This window comes from Cucurbita maxima, unplaced genomic scaffold (assembly GCF_002738345.1).
Source record: "Cucurbita maxima cultivar Rimu unplaced genomic scaffold, Cmax_1.0 Cma_Scf00065, whole genome shotgun sequence".
Lineage (NCBI taxonomy): Eukaryota > Viridiplantae > Streptophyta > Magnoliopsida > Cucurbitales > Cucurbitaceae > Cucurbita > Cucurbita maxima.
In genome coordinates, this window is record NW_019272081.1 from 30,365 (window position 1) to 46,631 (window position 16,267).

General features: G+C 36.4%; 1 non-coding gene across 1 annotated transcript; it reads right to left on the bottom strand.

Moving 5' to 3' along the window:
- Positions 1-84: 84 nt before the first annotated feature.
- On the bottom strand, positions 85-203 carry LOC111472128. Its single transcript, XR_002715347.1, has one exon. It is a non-coding gene; the product is annotated as a 5S ribosomal RNA (ribosomal RNA).
- Between the last annotated feature and the right edge of the window lie 16,064 nt (positions 204-16,267).

The window sequence follows — 16,267 nt, forward strand, 5'->3', positions numbered from 1 at the left end:
GAAATAAAAAAAGGAAGAAAAGAAGTGGGAGAAATTGAAATAAAAAAAGGAAGAAAAGAAGTGGGAGAAATTGAAATAAAAAAAGGGGTGCAACACAAGGACTTTCCAAGTGGTCACCCAACTTAGTACTACTCTCGCCGAAGCACGCTTCACAGCAGAGTTCTGATGGGATCCGGTGCATTAGTGCTGGTATGATCGCACCCAACATAGCATGCGCACAAAATCAGATTTAACGCATGCGGGGTGACACAATCGCACTTTTAAAGGCAGCGGACTAGCGATTGTGCGGCACTCACTTTCCAACGACAAGTGAGCTAAGCCAATTTGTACTTGCGTCGCCTACGGCCAAGCGACGTATGATCAAGCCTCTAGCCTCGATTTTAAAAGAAGGTTTTGGAAAACGAGGGTAGAGAGAGATTTTAGAAAGAGAGATTTTTGAAAGAGACGTTATATAAGCAAGCAAGAGAGAGATAACAACGACTTAGCATATATAACCTTTGGTAGGGAGAAGTTGACAACTAGTCATATCCCCCTATAGTACATTCTGAGGCATTTCATGTCTGGCAGGCCTAGACATGATATTTTTGAGGCGTCATACGCCCTAGAACTACAAAAGTAAAAACACTAGAATGAAAAGACATGACAAGGGTTTGGCTTGCCATAGGCATGCGGCCATGGGCAACACGCCCTGGGCGAGCATGACCGTGACATCCTCCCCCACTTAATTGGTTGACGACCCCATCAACCGACTACTTTCAAACCTAGCGATGTGGGTGGCGGCGGAGTTCAGGTCTTCGGCGCGTTCCGAGCTGGTTTCCTCTGTAGGGAGATTCTTCCATTTGACAAGGAATTCACGAATCGTCCGTACAGGTCGTCCTATCTTCCTAACCCTGTCGGCGAGGATCTCCTCTACTTCTTTTGTTTCTTTTTGCCTCAGATCGATGCTCGGTCTTGTGATTGCATTTCGTTGGTCGTCGTCTGGGTCAGGGTGGTATGGCTTCAAGTTGCTCACATGAATTACTGGGTGGATTTTCATCCATGTGGGTAGTGCAACTCGGTAGGAGGTAGTCCCGATCTTTTTAAGGACTTCAACCGGGCCTTCATATTTTCGAACTAGTCTCTGGTCCTTTCGGTTGCGAAATCTGATCTGTTCTGGTTTCAGCTTGATGAGGACTTGATCTCCTGCTCGGAATTGAAGGGGGCGACGCTTCTTGTCTGCCCACTTTTTCATATGCTTGGAAGCCTTCTCTAAATATGCCCGGGCTATATCTGTTGTCTGCTTCCATTCTCTTGTGAAGTTGTGAGCTTGAGGGTTTTTCCCTGCATAAGGATGATCGATAATATGGGGTAAGGTCGGTTGTCGTCCACTTACAATTTCAAAGGGACTCTTTCCCGTAGACGAGCTGGTTTGACAATTGAAGCAAAATTGGGCGACATCTAACAGTTGTATCCAGTTCTTCTGGCGAGCGTCGACGAAGTGACGTAAGTATTCTTCGAGCAAGCAATTGAACCGTTCTGTTTGACCATCAGTTTGAGGGTGGTAACTCGAGATGTTTAAGGTTGTTCCCAAGAAGGCGAATAACTCGGTCCAGAATGTCCCAATGAATCTTCCATCCCGATCACTGATGATGCTCGACGGAATACCCCATAACTTTAAATGTGTTTGAAAAATAGTTGAGCTGTGAGTTCGGTCGAGCATAATTTGGGAGTGGGGATGAACGTCACATATTTTGAGAATCGATCTACGATAACCAAGATAGCGTCATATTCCCCGACTTTTGGGAGGTGTGTTATGAAGTTCAGAGATACACTTTCCCAGGGTCTTGTCGGCACAGGTAGAGGTTCCAAGAGTCCTGAGACTTTGGCTTTCTCGACTTTGTCCTGTTGATAGATGAGGCACGTCTTGGTGTATTGTATTATGTCGTCTCGCATGTTTGGCCAGAAGTACCCTTTTTTTATTAGAGCGTATGTTCTTTGCCACCCAGGATGTCCGGCCAATAAGGTATCATGACATTCCTGAATGAGCTTCTTCCTCAGTTCTCCCGTTCTTGGGACATACAATCTGTTTCCGTTTGTCATCAGAAGGTCTCCCTCAACCCAAAACTGTCGTGTTTTCCCAGCTTTAGCTAGTTCGACGACGGCTTTGGCCGATGGGTCTTTATGTAAATGTTCCTTGATGATGTCGCACATCGATCCATCGATCTTACTTGAGTGAATATGGGCTAACATGCACAGGGCCGCATGTTCGCCCTTCCGACTCAGTGCGTCGGCTGCTTGATTACTCTTCCCTGCTTTGTGTTCGAACTTGAAGTCGAATTCAGCCAACGACTCCTGCCACCGGGCTTGTTTTTCCGTCAATTTTGGTTGATCAAAGAAGTGCAAAATGGCGCTGTTATCCGTCTTCACTACGAACTGTGATCCCAAGAGATATTGTCTCCAGACTCGGAGGCAATGGACTACTGCCAGCATTTCTTTTTCGGAGACAGTGTATCTACGTTCGGCGTCATTGAGCTTTCGACTTTCGAAAGCGATGGGGTGGCCTTCCTGAATAAGGACCCCACCTAGGGCAAAGTCGGAAGCGTCTGTTTCTATTTCAAATAGCTTTGTAACATCTACCAATCCGAGGACAGGACCCCTCATCATGGTTGTTTTCAGATCTTCAAAGGCCATTTGACAATCATTTGACCACGACCAAGTGTGGTCTTTCTTCAACAGCTCTGTCAATGGGGCGGCTCGTCGTGAAAACCCTTCGACGAATCGCCTATAGTAGTTGGCTAATCCTAAGAAGGACCGCAAATCGGATACGAAAGTAGGAACCTTCCATTCTTGGATAGCTTTTATCTTATCGCTATCCATACTAATCTGTCCACATTTGACGACATGTCCAAGGAAGTTGATGCATGTTTGTGCGAATGCACATTTCTCTTTCTTGACATACAGTTGGTTTTGTCGTAGCTTGTCGAACACAAGCTTCAAGTGCACTTTGTGTTCCTCTAGGGTTGTGCTGTAAACCACTATGTCGTCGAGGTATATTATGACAAACTGATCCAAGTATTCGTAGAAAACTTGGTTCATCAACGTGCAGAAAGTAGCTGGAGCGTTTGTCAAGCCAAAGGGCATTACTAGGAATTCGAAGGCCCCATATCTTGTTACGCACGTCGTCTTGGGCTCGTCCCCTTCGGCAATACGTACTTGGTAATACCCTGATCGTAAGTCCAACTTCGTGAAGTACTTGGCCCCGTGAAGTTGGTCGAACAAGTCGGATATTATCGGCAGTGGATATTTGTTGCATACCGTCACCTTGTTTAAGGCTCTATAGTCTATGCACAGACGCAACGTCCCATCCTTCTTCTTCTGGAACAGTACGGGGGCTCCGTAAGGTGCCTTTGCCGGGCAGATGAATCCCGCCTTCAACAACTCATCCAGTTGTTTCCTTAATTCGGCTAGCTCGGGCGGAGCCATCCGGTATGCGTTCTTCGCTGGCGGTTTAACTCTGGGGATGAGTTCGATTTCGTGATCAATGCCTCGACGAGGTGGTAATGTTTGGGGTAAGCTCTCTGGAATTATGTCAGCATAGTTGTTTAGTACCTCATTGATTTCATTTGGGACAGTTTCTTCGGTGGTTATTACTTCCATCAATGGTATGGCCATAAATGTAGGTTCCTCTCGTGCGAGTCCCCTTTTCAATTGTATGGCCGAGATCATTCGAAGATTACCTGGTTGCTTGATGCTTGCAGGTATTACTGTGGGGTTGCAGTCGGTGATCACTAAACATTTTGCCAGCGGCATTGGGATAACTTTGTGTTCTAGGAGGAACTCCATCCCAAGTACCACGTCAAAGTCGTCCATGCGAGCTACGACAAGATCTAGCTCTCCTGTCCAATCCCCTATTTTAAAGGGGACTCTTTTGGAAACTCCCACAATAGGCAAGGCCTCAGAGTTGATAGCTTTCATTTTTCCCGGGTCCTTTCCTATAGTGAGTCCTAATCTTCGGGCTTCTTGATCGGCGATGAAGTTATGGGTCGCTTCTGAATCTATCAGAGTGCTCCTATTCGGTTGGGAATTTATTGTCGCATCTACGAACATGAGCCCTTTCTCTACTATCTCCTTCGGTTCGACCTTCCGTTGGAGGGCTGACAAGAATTTAAGCGCGCCCATTCGGGGATTGTCTTGATCTTCCTTCTTGTCAAGCATAGTCTCAACCCTTGCGTCATTGCTCTCTTGAATGGACACTTGGAGCGCAGTGAGAGAGGCCCGATGAGGAAAGTAAGATACTTTGTGGGGACCTTTACACAACATGCATTGTAAAGGCGTCGTCAGGTGGTTCCTTTGATGGTAAGGTCCTCGAGATGTCCCCGTTTGGTTGTTCTGAGGAGGTCTATCCGTCCATCCGCTTGGTCTGTCGTTACCTCCGTTCGGCCTGTTAGGGCTTCCATTTCGATGACTTGGTGGTTTGTATGGCTTGCCCCTAGTGTTTGGGGCTGGTGTTATTCTTCTTTGGGATCCCGCTTCGTTCCCATAGTCTAGGAGTCTCTCGGCACAGGCCATTGCGGCAGCTAGGGTTTGGACCTTGTTCTCGTGTAGCTTTGTTTTGGCCCACGACTGTAACCCATTTATAAAGAAGAACACCTTGTCCTTCTCTGATGTGCCCCTGATATCTAGCATCAGGGTTGAGAACTGTCTGACATGGTCTCGTATGCCTCCAGTGTGTTTCAGGGCTACTAGTTTTTCCATTGCTAAATGTCCTGCGTTTTCGAGGAGGAACTGATCCCTCAACTCTTTCTTAAGGTCCTCCCACGAGTCAATGGTGCACAATCCATCCTCGATGTCTTGCACCTTCGTACGCCACCACAGTTTGGCGTCGTCTATGAGATACATCGAGGCTACGGTCACCTTCTTGTCGTCAGTACAAGCCGTTGTGGCTTTGAAGTACTGTTCGACATCAAAGATGAAGTTTTCCAACTCTTTGGCGTCCCGATTCCCTTTAAAGGCTCTAGGATCTGGGAATCTTAGTTTGTTGGACCGTGCATTAGTTTGTCCAGCCGTGACGTTCTCCACGGCTTTCATGGTCACTTCAATTCGAGTGCCCATGGAGGCCATCCTTTCTTGGATGTCGTCGATTGTTGTTCTAAACTCATCAGCTAATCCATTGAACAAGCTCATCATTGTATTTTGTAGCACGTCGAACTCTTCGCCACGTCCCTCCTTGTGCGCGACAGAGCTATCCGGACAACCAGACAGTTTTGGGCTGCTCGTAGGAGCAACTCTTTCTTCGAGCGAGGTCACTCGAAACATCAATTCTGCGATTGGCAACCCATCCAGGCGGTTGTCCATTGCGTCGATTGCTACGACTTTCTCACTCAATTCGGTCACCCGTGCTTCCAGGAAGCAGAGGGTGTCAGGGACTTCTTTGAGGAACAACATTTCCTCCTCTATTAGCGTAAGCCGGTCGGCTTGTGCTTTGGGTGTCGACTTTGTCACCGACATGGTTTCGGTCTTTACTGTGTCACGGAGCTAACAAAGCTCTAATACCACTTGACACAATCGCACTTTTAAAGGCAGCGGACTAGCGATTGTGTGGCACTCACTTTCCAACGACAAGTGAGCTAAGCCAATTTGTACTTGCGTCGCCTACGGCCAAGCGACGTATGATCAAGTCTCTAGCCTCGGTTTTAAAAGAAGGTTTTGGAAAACGATGTTGGCTTATTGGCCCTTGATCTCACATTAATTAATTTCAATGAATTAATTATTGATGTTTTGATGATAACAAACCTGTTGGCTTATTGGCCCTTGATCTCACATTAATTAATTTCAATGAATTAATTATTGATGTTTTGATGATAACAAACCTACTTTTAATTATTAACTATTTTCAGTTTTTTTGAACTGTCCACAGTATAAGGTCGGGAATAACGATTACAACAACTTTTCAATTACTCAAATCAGAGCTAAAACGAAGAAATTAGAGTCGAGACAACATACCCGACGTGATGATGTGGCAACAAAATCAAAATGATGGACAAATCAAAATATATCAAAGTATGACATTTATAATATTGGAAGAGTAACACATGGTGGAGTTTTTCTTATTATTACATTTCTAAATAAAATTATTTTTACAAATATAAATTTGAATATAACCGTTACTCACATCGAATTTTATTATTACTATATTATATTATTATATTATTATATTTTAAAATTTTGGTAGTTACTCACATCATTTTTATTATTATTATATTATTATATTTATAATAAATTTTGAATTACATTTTACCGTTACTCACATAACTTTTTATTATTATTATATTATATTACTATTATATTAAAATTTTGAAATAAATGAATTTAGAAAATTTTCTTACTTAATTACTTTTAATCTCCACCTTCCATTATTCCTAACACAATCCAATGGTCAATATTCAATCCTACATTTTGCCACTTTTCTCCTCTATATAAACTCATCTTCCCCACATTTTTAAAATATACAACTTACATACATTCTTCAATCCTCATTTGTTCAAAGTCTCCATTGTTTATTGCTCTCTCCAAGCTTACAAGTTTATTTCTTTTCATCTTATTCTTGAGAGGGATTATTATTATATTGTGAGGAAATAGTTGTCAGTATCCCAAATTGTAAATCTACTCTTTGAGAGAGTTGTGGTGTGTTATTATCAAACTCAAATACTTGTATCGGTTTGATCCTGCGTCGTTGAAAGGATTGAGTTTGCTCTTGAACTCGTAAAAAGAGCGGTGTACCGGTTTGGCTCTGATCCGTGGAAAGAGTCGGAAAAGTTCTTTATTCAAATTCCCAAGAGGCGCTTGGGGAGTGGAGTAGGTCGAGTTTGACCGAACCACTATAAAACTACGGTGTCATTTTCTCTAACTCTTTCCTATTTAATTTCAAGATTATTATTATGTTTATTGCATGTTCTACTTGATTATTGTTTTGACTTGAATTATTTTGTTTTAGTAATTATCATCTTCTACTTATTTGTAAAAAGTTTTATCATTAGAAAAATTAATCAAGTTTAAACACTTTTATCGTTAAAACCCTATTCACCCCCCCTCTAGGGTTGCCATACCGATCCAACAATTGGTATCAGAGCAGGTTGCTCCTATAGATTTTTTATCTAAACTTTATTGTTCGAGCTTATGGCAAACCTACGTGTTAAAAATGGTTTTAGTGAAGGACAATCAACTTCTAGGCCACCTTATTTTGATGGAACAAATTATACATGTTGGAAAGCTAGGATGAAAATTTATTTGCAATCCGTTGATTATCAATTGTGGTTAAATGTTAGTAATGGTCCTTACATTCCAATAAAAATTGTTAATAATATTGAGGTGCCTAAATTAGAAAATGAATTTGATGAGCATGATATGAAAAAATGTTCTTTGAATGCTAGTGCTATCAATTGTCTGTATTGTGCCTTAAGTAATGATGAATTTAATAGAGTATGTATGTGTTCTTCGGCATATGAAATTTGGAAAACTCTTGAAGTAACTCATGAGGGAACCAATCAAGTTAAAGAAACAAAAATTAGCATGTTAGTTCATAATTATGAACTATTTAAAATGGAGGAAAATGAACCTATTGGTGATATGTTTACTAGATTTACTAATATTTTAAATGCTTTGAAAAATCTTGGAAAAGTATATTCTACCTCCGAAAATGTAAGAAAAATTCTTAGGTCTCTGCCTAAAAGTTGGGAGGCAAAAGTGACGGCGATTCAAGAAGCAAAGGATCTCACAAAGCTTCCTTTGGATGAACTCATTGGTTCTCTCATGACACATGAGATTACCATGAACGGGCACATGGAAGAAGAATCCAAAAAGAAGAAAAGTATAGCCCTAAAATCCATCAAAGTTGACTCTGAAGATGAGGACGTCCTTGATGAAGATGATGTCGCCTACTTCACACGTAAGTATAAAAATTTTATTAAAAGGAAGAAACAATTAAAAAAACATTTCACAAATCAAAAAGAGTCAAAAGGTGAAAAGAGCAAAAACGATGAGGTAATATGTTATGAATGTAAAAAGCCGGGTCATATAAGAACGGATTGTCCTCTCCTCAAATCATCTAAGAAATCCAAGAAGAAAGCAATGAAGGCTACTTGGGATGATAGTGATGAAAGTGCAAGTGGAAGTGATGAAGAAGTTGCAAATTTTTGCTTCATGGCTCATAGTGACAAAGAGGATGAACAAGAAGATGAACAAGAAGATGAGGTAACTCTTGAATCTCTTTCTTATCATGAATTATTTAAACTTGTTGATGAGATGACAATTGATTTAGAAAAACTTAGTTCAAAGTATGTTGTGCTTAAAAAGAAATATAAGACTTCAATTATTGAAAATAAGTCTTTGCTAAATGAAATTTCTTGCTTGAAGGAGAAGGATCATAATATTGTTAAAATTGATGTACCTTGTGAAAAGCATGTATTTGATTGTGATGAGAAAAATGCATTAATTGATAAAGTCAAGACTCTTGAGCATGATTGTGGTGAAAAAGATAAATTAATTAAATTGCTCAAAGAGAATGAATCAAATAATTTGCAAGAACTTGGTAGGGCTAAGGAATCTATTAAAATGTTAACAATAGGTGCTCAAAAATTAGATAAAATACTTGAAGGAGGTAAGTCATATGGTGATAAAAGAGGATTAGGCTATATTGATGAATGTTCTACACCTTCAAGTTCTAAAACAATCTTTGTTAAAGCATCCCCTATCTTGCCTAAATCTAACACATGTAAATTTGTATCTAAGTATGATAAATCTAGATTTGTGCCTATATGTCATTATTGTGGTGTTGAAGGTCATATTAGACCTAAGTGCTTTAAATTGAAAAATTCTCAAAATATTCATTTAGGAAGAAAAGTTTCTCAAAATACAAAGTTTAACAATGTTTTAGAAAATAATTTTTCGAATAAAAATAGAATACACAAATTTAGTCCAAGAAATAAATTCTTGCATAATGTCGTTTGTTTCTCGTGTGGTAAGTTTGGACATAAAGATTATTCTTGTTACTTATCTAAATACAATGTCTTTAATATGAATGCAAATATGAAATGGATTCCTAAATTTGTGAATACTAACTTTCTAGGACCCAAACAAGTATGGGTACCAAAAGGTCAATTTTGAATATCTTTGTTTTTAGGTTTGTTTGAAAGCCTCCAAGAAAAATAAGTGGTACTTGGATAGTGGTTGCTCAAGACACATGACGGGTAATCCATCCAAGTTTGTCAATCTTTCCAAGAAGGATGGTGGCTTAGTAACCTTTGGTGATAACAAGAAGGGTAAAATAATTGGTAAGGGTACTATAGGTAATGACTCTTGTACTCTCATTAAAAATGTATTGTTAGTTGATGGTTTAAAGCATGACTTACTTAGCATTAGTCAATTATGTGATAAAGGTTTTAGAGTTGTATTTGATAAGAATAATTGCATAATTGAAAATGCTAGTGATAGAAAAGTTTTGTTTGTAGGAAATAGAGACGATAATGTGTATACTATTGATTTGAATGATTGTCCTACAAATGATAAATGTCTTTCGGTTTTGCTTGATAACTCTTGGCTATGGCATAGAAGACTAGGACATGCTAGTATGTACTTGATTTCAAATATTTCAAAAAATTCATTAGTGAGAGGTCTCCCTCAACTTAAATTTGAAAAAGATAAAATTTGTGACGCTTGTCAAATGGGTAAGCAAACTAAGTCTTCTTTCAAATCTAAAAATATGATTTCTACTACTAGACCTCTTCAACTACTCCATATAGACTTATTTGGCCCTTCTAAAATAGCTAGTTATGGAGGAAATTATTATGCTTTTGTGATAGTGGATGATTTTTCAAGATTTACTTGGGTTTTGATGATAAAACATAAGAATGATGTTTTGAAAAGATTTGCTAGTTTTGTAAAAAGAGTTCAAAATGAAAAAGGGTTTTTAATTACTAAAATTAGGAGTGACCATGGGGGAGAATTTAACAGTGTTGCCTTTGAAAAATTTTGTGAAGATAATGGTTTTTCTCATGACTTCTCCTCTCCAAGGACTCCTCAACAAAACGGTGTGGTTGAAAGGAAAAATCGTACTTTACAAGAATTTGCTAGATCAATGTTAAATGAGTATGATTTACCTAAATATTTTTGGGCGGAAGCCGTTAATACCGCTTGTTATATTTTAAATAGAGTTTTAATTAGACCTTCATTAAATAAAACTCCTTATGAACTCTGGCATAACAAAATTCCAAATGTTGGGTATTTCAAAGTTTTTGGTTGTAAATGTTTTATTTTGAACAACAAAGAAAAGCTTGGAAAGTTTGATTCAAAAACGGATATTGGTATTTTTCTTGGCTATTCATCTACTAGTAAAGCTTATAGAATTTTCAATAAGAGAACTTTAGTTATTGAAGAATCTATGCATGTGGTATTTGATGAATCTTGCAATAATATTTCTAATGAGTCTATTTGTAGTGATGATTTAGAAAGAAATTTTGGAGATTTACTCGTTAGTGACAACGGCAAAGAAATTGTTACGAGTAAAGAAGAGATGAGCTTAAAGGAAGAAGGTTCTTCATCAATGCCAAAAGAATGGAGGTATGCCTTGTCTCATCCCAAGGACTTGATTCTTGGTGATCTCGAACAAGGTGTGAAAACTCGCTCTTCTATTAATTTATTTAATAATCTTGCTTTTGTTTCTCAAATTGAACCAAAAAGTCTTAAGGATGCCGAAAATGATGAGTTTTGGATTTTAGCCATGCAAGAAGAGCTAAATCAATTTGAAAGGAACAAAGTTTGGGAATTAGTCCATAGGCCATCTAATACTTCTATTATTGGAACCAAATGGGTTTTTAGAAATAAAATGGATGAAAATGGGAATATCATTAGAAATAAAGCTAGGCTTGTAGCTCAAGGTTATTGTCAAGAGGAAGGCATAGATTATGAAGAAACTTTTGCACCCGTTGCTAGATTAGAAGCTATTAGAATGTTACTTGCTTTTGCTTCTTACAAAAATTTTGTATTATATCAAATGGATGTGAAAAGTGCATTTTTGAATGGTTATATTATGGAGGAAGTTTATGTAGAACAACCTCCCGGATTTGAAAATGTAGAATTTCCTCATCATGTCTATAAGTTGAAAAAGGCTCTTTATGGCTTAAAACAAGCTCCAAGAGCTTGGTATGATAGACTTAGTAATTTTCTTATTGGGAATGATTTTAAAATGGGCAAACTCGACACTACACTCTTTATTAAGATTAAAGAAAACGATATGCTATTAGTGCAAATATATGTGGATGATATCATATTTGGTTCTACTAATCCTTCTTTATGTGAAGAATTTTCTAAATGTATGCATAGTGAGTTTGAGATGAGTATGATGGGAGAACTCAGTTTCTTTCTTGGACTTCAAATCAAACAACTCAAGAATGGTATCTTCATCAATCAAGAGAAATACACTAAAGATTTGCTCAAAAGATTCAAGTTCAATGGAGGTAAGATTGCAAGAACTCCCATGAGCACATCCACTAAGCTTGACAAGGATGAAAAAGGTAAAAGTGTGGATATTAAAGCTTATCGAGGTATGATTGGATCTTTACTTTACTTGACCGCTAGTAGACCCGATATTATGTTTAGTGTATGTCTTTGTGCTAGATTTCAATCTTGTCCTAAGGAATCTCATTTACATGCCGTTAAGAGAATATTTAAATATTTGCTTGGAACTATTGATCTAGGATTGTGGTATCCTAGAAATGTTGAATTTAAATTGGTAGGATATTCTGATGCAGATTTTGCCGGAAGCTTACTTGATCGTAAAAGTACTAGTGGAACTTGTCAATTTCTTGGTAGTTCCTTAGTTTCTTGGTTTAGTAAAAAGCAAAATTCGGTTGCCTTATCTACTACCGAAGCGGAATATATTGCGGTTGCTAGTTGCTGTGCTCAAATTCTTTGGATGAAACAAACTCTTTGTGATTTTGGATTAAAGTTTCATAGTGTGCCTATATTTTGTGATAATACAAGTGCTATTAATTTAACTAAAAATCCTATTCATCATTCTAGAACTAAACATATTGACATTAGACATCATTTTATTAGAGAGCATGTGCAAAATGGACATATTATTCTTGATTTTGTAAACTCTAATAATCAACTGGCCGATATTTTCACCAAGCCATTGAATGAAGAAATTTTTTGCAAAAATAGGCTTGAGCTTGGTATTATTCGTTGTGATATATCTTGAATTTTATAATTTTTGAATGCATGTTTTTAGGGGGAGCCATTATGTCATTATTAAATGCATTCTCTTTCAATTGTTCATTTTGATGATTACAAAGGGGGAGAAAATTAAGAAAAATATGTTCTAAATTTGTTATTTTATAATTTATGAATCATTTACTTGGTGTTTCATAATTTCTTGAGGCATTAATATAAGGGAGAATATGCTCTTGAGTGAAATTTATGATAATATATTAGTATGTAGTGATATTATTACATGGATGTTGTATTATTGGTTTTTATGAATTTTTCTTTAAATGATTTGTCATCATCAAAAAGGGGGAGATTGTTGGCTTATTGGCCCTTGATCTCACATTAATTAATTTCAATGAATTAATTATTGATGTTTTGATGATAACAAACCTACTTTTAATTATTAACTATTTTCAGTTTTTTTGAACTGTCCACAGTATAAGGTCGGGAATAACGATTACAACAACTTTTCAATTACTCAAATCAGAGCTAAAACGAAGAAATTAGAGTCGAGACAACATACCCGACGTGATGATGTGGCAACAAAATCAAAATGATGGACAAATCAAAATATATCAAAGTATGACATTTATAATATTGGAAGAGTAACACATGGTGGAGTTTTTCTTATTATTACATTTCTAAATAAAATTATTTTTACAAATATAAATTTGAATATAACCGTTACTCACATCGAATTTTATTATTACTATATTATATTATTATATTATTATATTTTAAAATTTTGGTAGTTACTCACATCATTTTTATTATTATTATATTATTATATTTATAATAAATTTTGAATTACATTTTACCGTTACTCACATAACTTTTTATTATTATTATATTATATTACTATTATATTAAAATTTTGAAATAAATGAATTTAGAAAATTTTCTTACTTAATTACTTTTAATCTCCACCTTCCATTATTCCTAACACAATCCAATGGTCAATATTCACTCCTACATTTTGCCACTTTTCTCCTCTATATAAACTCATCTTCCCCACATTTTTAATATAGATATACAACTTACATACATTCTTCAATCCTCATTTGTTCAAAGTCTCCATTGTTTATTGCTCTCTCCAAGCTTACAAGTTTATTTCTTTTCATCTTATTCTTGAGAGGGATTATTATTATATTGTGAGGAAATAGTTGTCAGTATCCCAAATTGTAAATCTACTCTTTGAGAGAGTTGTGGTGTGTTATTGTCAAACTCAAATACTTGTATCGGTTTGATCCTGCGTCGTTGAAAGGATTGAGTTTGCTCTTGAACTCGTAAAAAGAGCGGTGTACCGGTTTGGCTCTGATCCGTGGAAAGAGTCGGAAAAGTTATTTATTCAAATTCCCAAGAGGCGCTTGGGGAGTGGAGTAGGTCGAGTTTGACCGAACCACTATAAAACTACGGTGTCACTTTCTCTAACTCTTTCCTATTTAATTTCAAGATTATTATTATGTTTATTGCATGTTCTACTTGATTATTGTTTTGACTTGAATTATTTTGCTTTAGTAATTATCATCTTCTACTTATTTGTAAAAAGTTTTATCATTAGAAAAATTAATCAAGTTTAAACACTTTTATCGTTAAAACCCTATTCACCCCCCCTCTAGGGTTGCCATACCGATCCAACAATTGGTATCAGAGCAGGTTGCTCCTATAGATTTTTTATCTAAACTTTATTGTTCGAGCTTATGGCAAACCTACGTGTTAAAAATGGTTTTAGTGAAGGACAATCAACTTCTAGGCCACCTTATTTTGATGGAACAAATTATACATGTTGGAAAGCTAGGATGAAAATCTATTTGCAATCCGTTGATTATCAATTGTGGTTAAATGTTAGTAATGGTCCTTACATTCCAATAAAAATTGTTAATAATATTGAGGTGCCTAAATTAGAAAATGAATTTGATGAGCATGATATGAAAAAATGTTCTTTGAATGCTAGTGCTATCAATTGTCTGTATTGTGCCTTAAGTAATGATGAATTTAATAGAGTATGTATGTGTTCTTCGGCATATGAAATTTGGAAAACTCTTGAAGTAACTCATGAGGGAACCAATCAAGTTAAAGAAACAAAAATTAGCATGTTAGTTCATAATTATGAACTATTTAAAATGGAGGAAAATGAACCTATTGGTGATATGTTTACTAGATTTACTAATATTTTAAATGCTTTGAAAAATCTTGGAAAAGTATATTCTACCTCCGAAAATGTAAGAAAAATTCTTAGGTCTCTGCCTAAAAGTTGGGAGGCAAAAGTGACGGCGATTCAAGAAGCAAAGGATCTCACAAAGCTTCCTTTGGATGAACTCATTGGTTCTCTCATGACACATGAGATTACCATGAACGGGCACATGGAAGAAGAATCCAAAAAGAAGAAAAGTATAGCCCTAAAATCCATCAAAGTTGACTCTGAAGATGAGGACGTCCTTGATGAAGATGATGTCGCCTACTTCACACGTAAGTATAAAAATTTTATTAAAAGGAAGAAACAATTAAAAAAACATTTCACAAATCAAAAAGAGTCAAAAGGTGAAAAGAGCAAAAACGATGAGGTAATATGTTATGAATGTAAAAAGCCGGGTCATATAAGAACGGATTGTCCTCTCCTCAAATCATCTAAGAAATCCAAGAAGAAAGCAATGAAGGCTACTTGGGATGATAGTGATGAAAGTGCAAGTGGAAGTGATGAAGAAGTTGCAAATTTTTGCTTCATGGCTCATAGTGACAAAGAGGATGAACAAGAAGATGAACAAGAAGATGAGGTAACTCTTGAATCTCTTTCTTATCATGAATTATTTAAACTTGTTGATGAGATGACAATTGATTTAGAAAAACTTAGTTCAAAGTATGTTGTGCTTAAAAAGAAATATAAGACTTCAATTATTGAAAATAAGTCTTTGCTAAATGAAATTTCTTGCTTGAAGGAGAAGGATCATAATATTGTTAAAATTGATGTACCTTGTGAAAAGCATGTATTTGATTGTGATGAGAAAAATGCATTAATTGATAAAGTCAAGACTCTTGAGCATGATTGTGGTGAAAAAGATAAATTAATTAAATTGCTCAAAGAGAATGAATCAAATAATTTGCAAGAACTTGGTAGGGCTAAGGAATCTATTAAAATGTTAACAATAGGTGCTCAAAAATTAGATAAAATACTTGAAGGAGGTAAGTCATATGGTGATAAAAGAGGATTAGGCTATATTGATGAATGTTCTACACCTTCAAGTTCTAAAACAATCTTTGTTAAAGCATCCCCTATCTTGCCTAAATCTAACACATGTAAATTTGTATCTAAGTATGATAAATCTAGATTTGTGCCTATATGTCATTATTGTGGTGTTGAAGGTCATATTAGACCTAAGTGCTTTAAATTGAAAAATTCTCAAAATATTCATTTAGGAAGAAAAGTTTCTCAAAATACAAAGTTTAACAATGTTTTAGAAAATAATTTTTCGAATAAAAATAGAATACACAAATTTAGTCCAAGAAATAAATTCTTGCATAATGTCGTTTGTTTCTCGTGTGGTAAGTTTGGACATAAAGATTATTCTTGTTACTTATCTAAATACAATGTCTTTAATATGAATGCAAATATGAAATGGATTCCTAAATTTGTGAATACTAACTTTCTAGGACCCAAACAAGTATGGGTACCAAAAGGTCAATTTTGAATATCTTTGTTTTTAGGTTTGTTTGAAAGCCTCCAAGAAAAATAAGTGGTACTTGGATAGTGGTTGCTCAAGACACATGACGGGTAATCCATCCAAGTTTGTCAATCTTTCCAAGAAGGATGGTGGCTTAGTAACCTTTGGTGATAACAAGAAGGGTAAAATAATTGGTAAGGGTACTATAGGTAATGACTCTTGTACTCTCATTAAAAATGTATTGTTAGTTGATGGTTTAAAGCATGACTTACTTAGCATTAGTCAATTATGTGATAAAGGTTTTAGAGTTGTATTTGATAAGAATAATTGCATAATTGAAAATGCTAGTGATAGAAAAGTTTTGT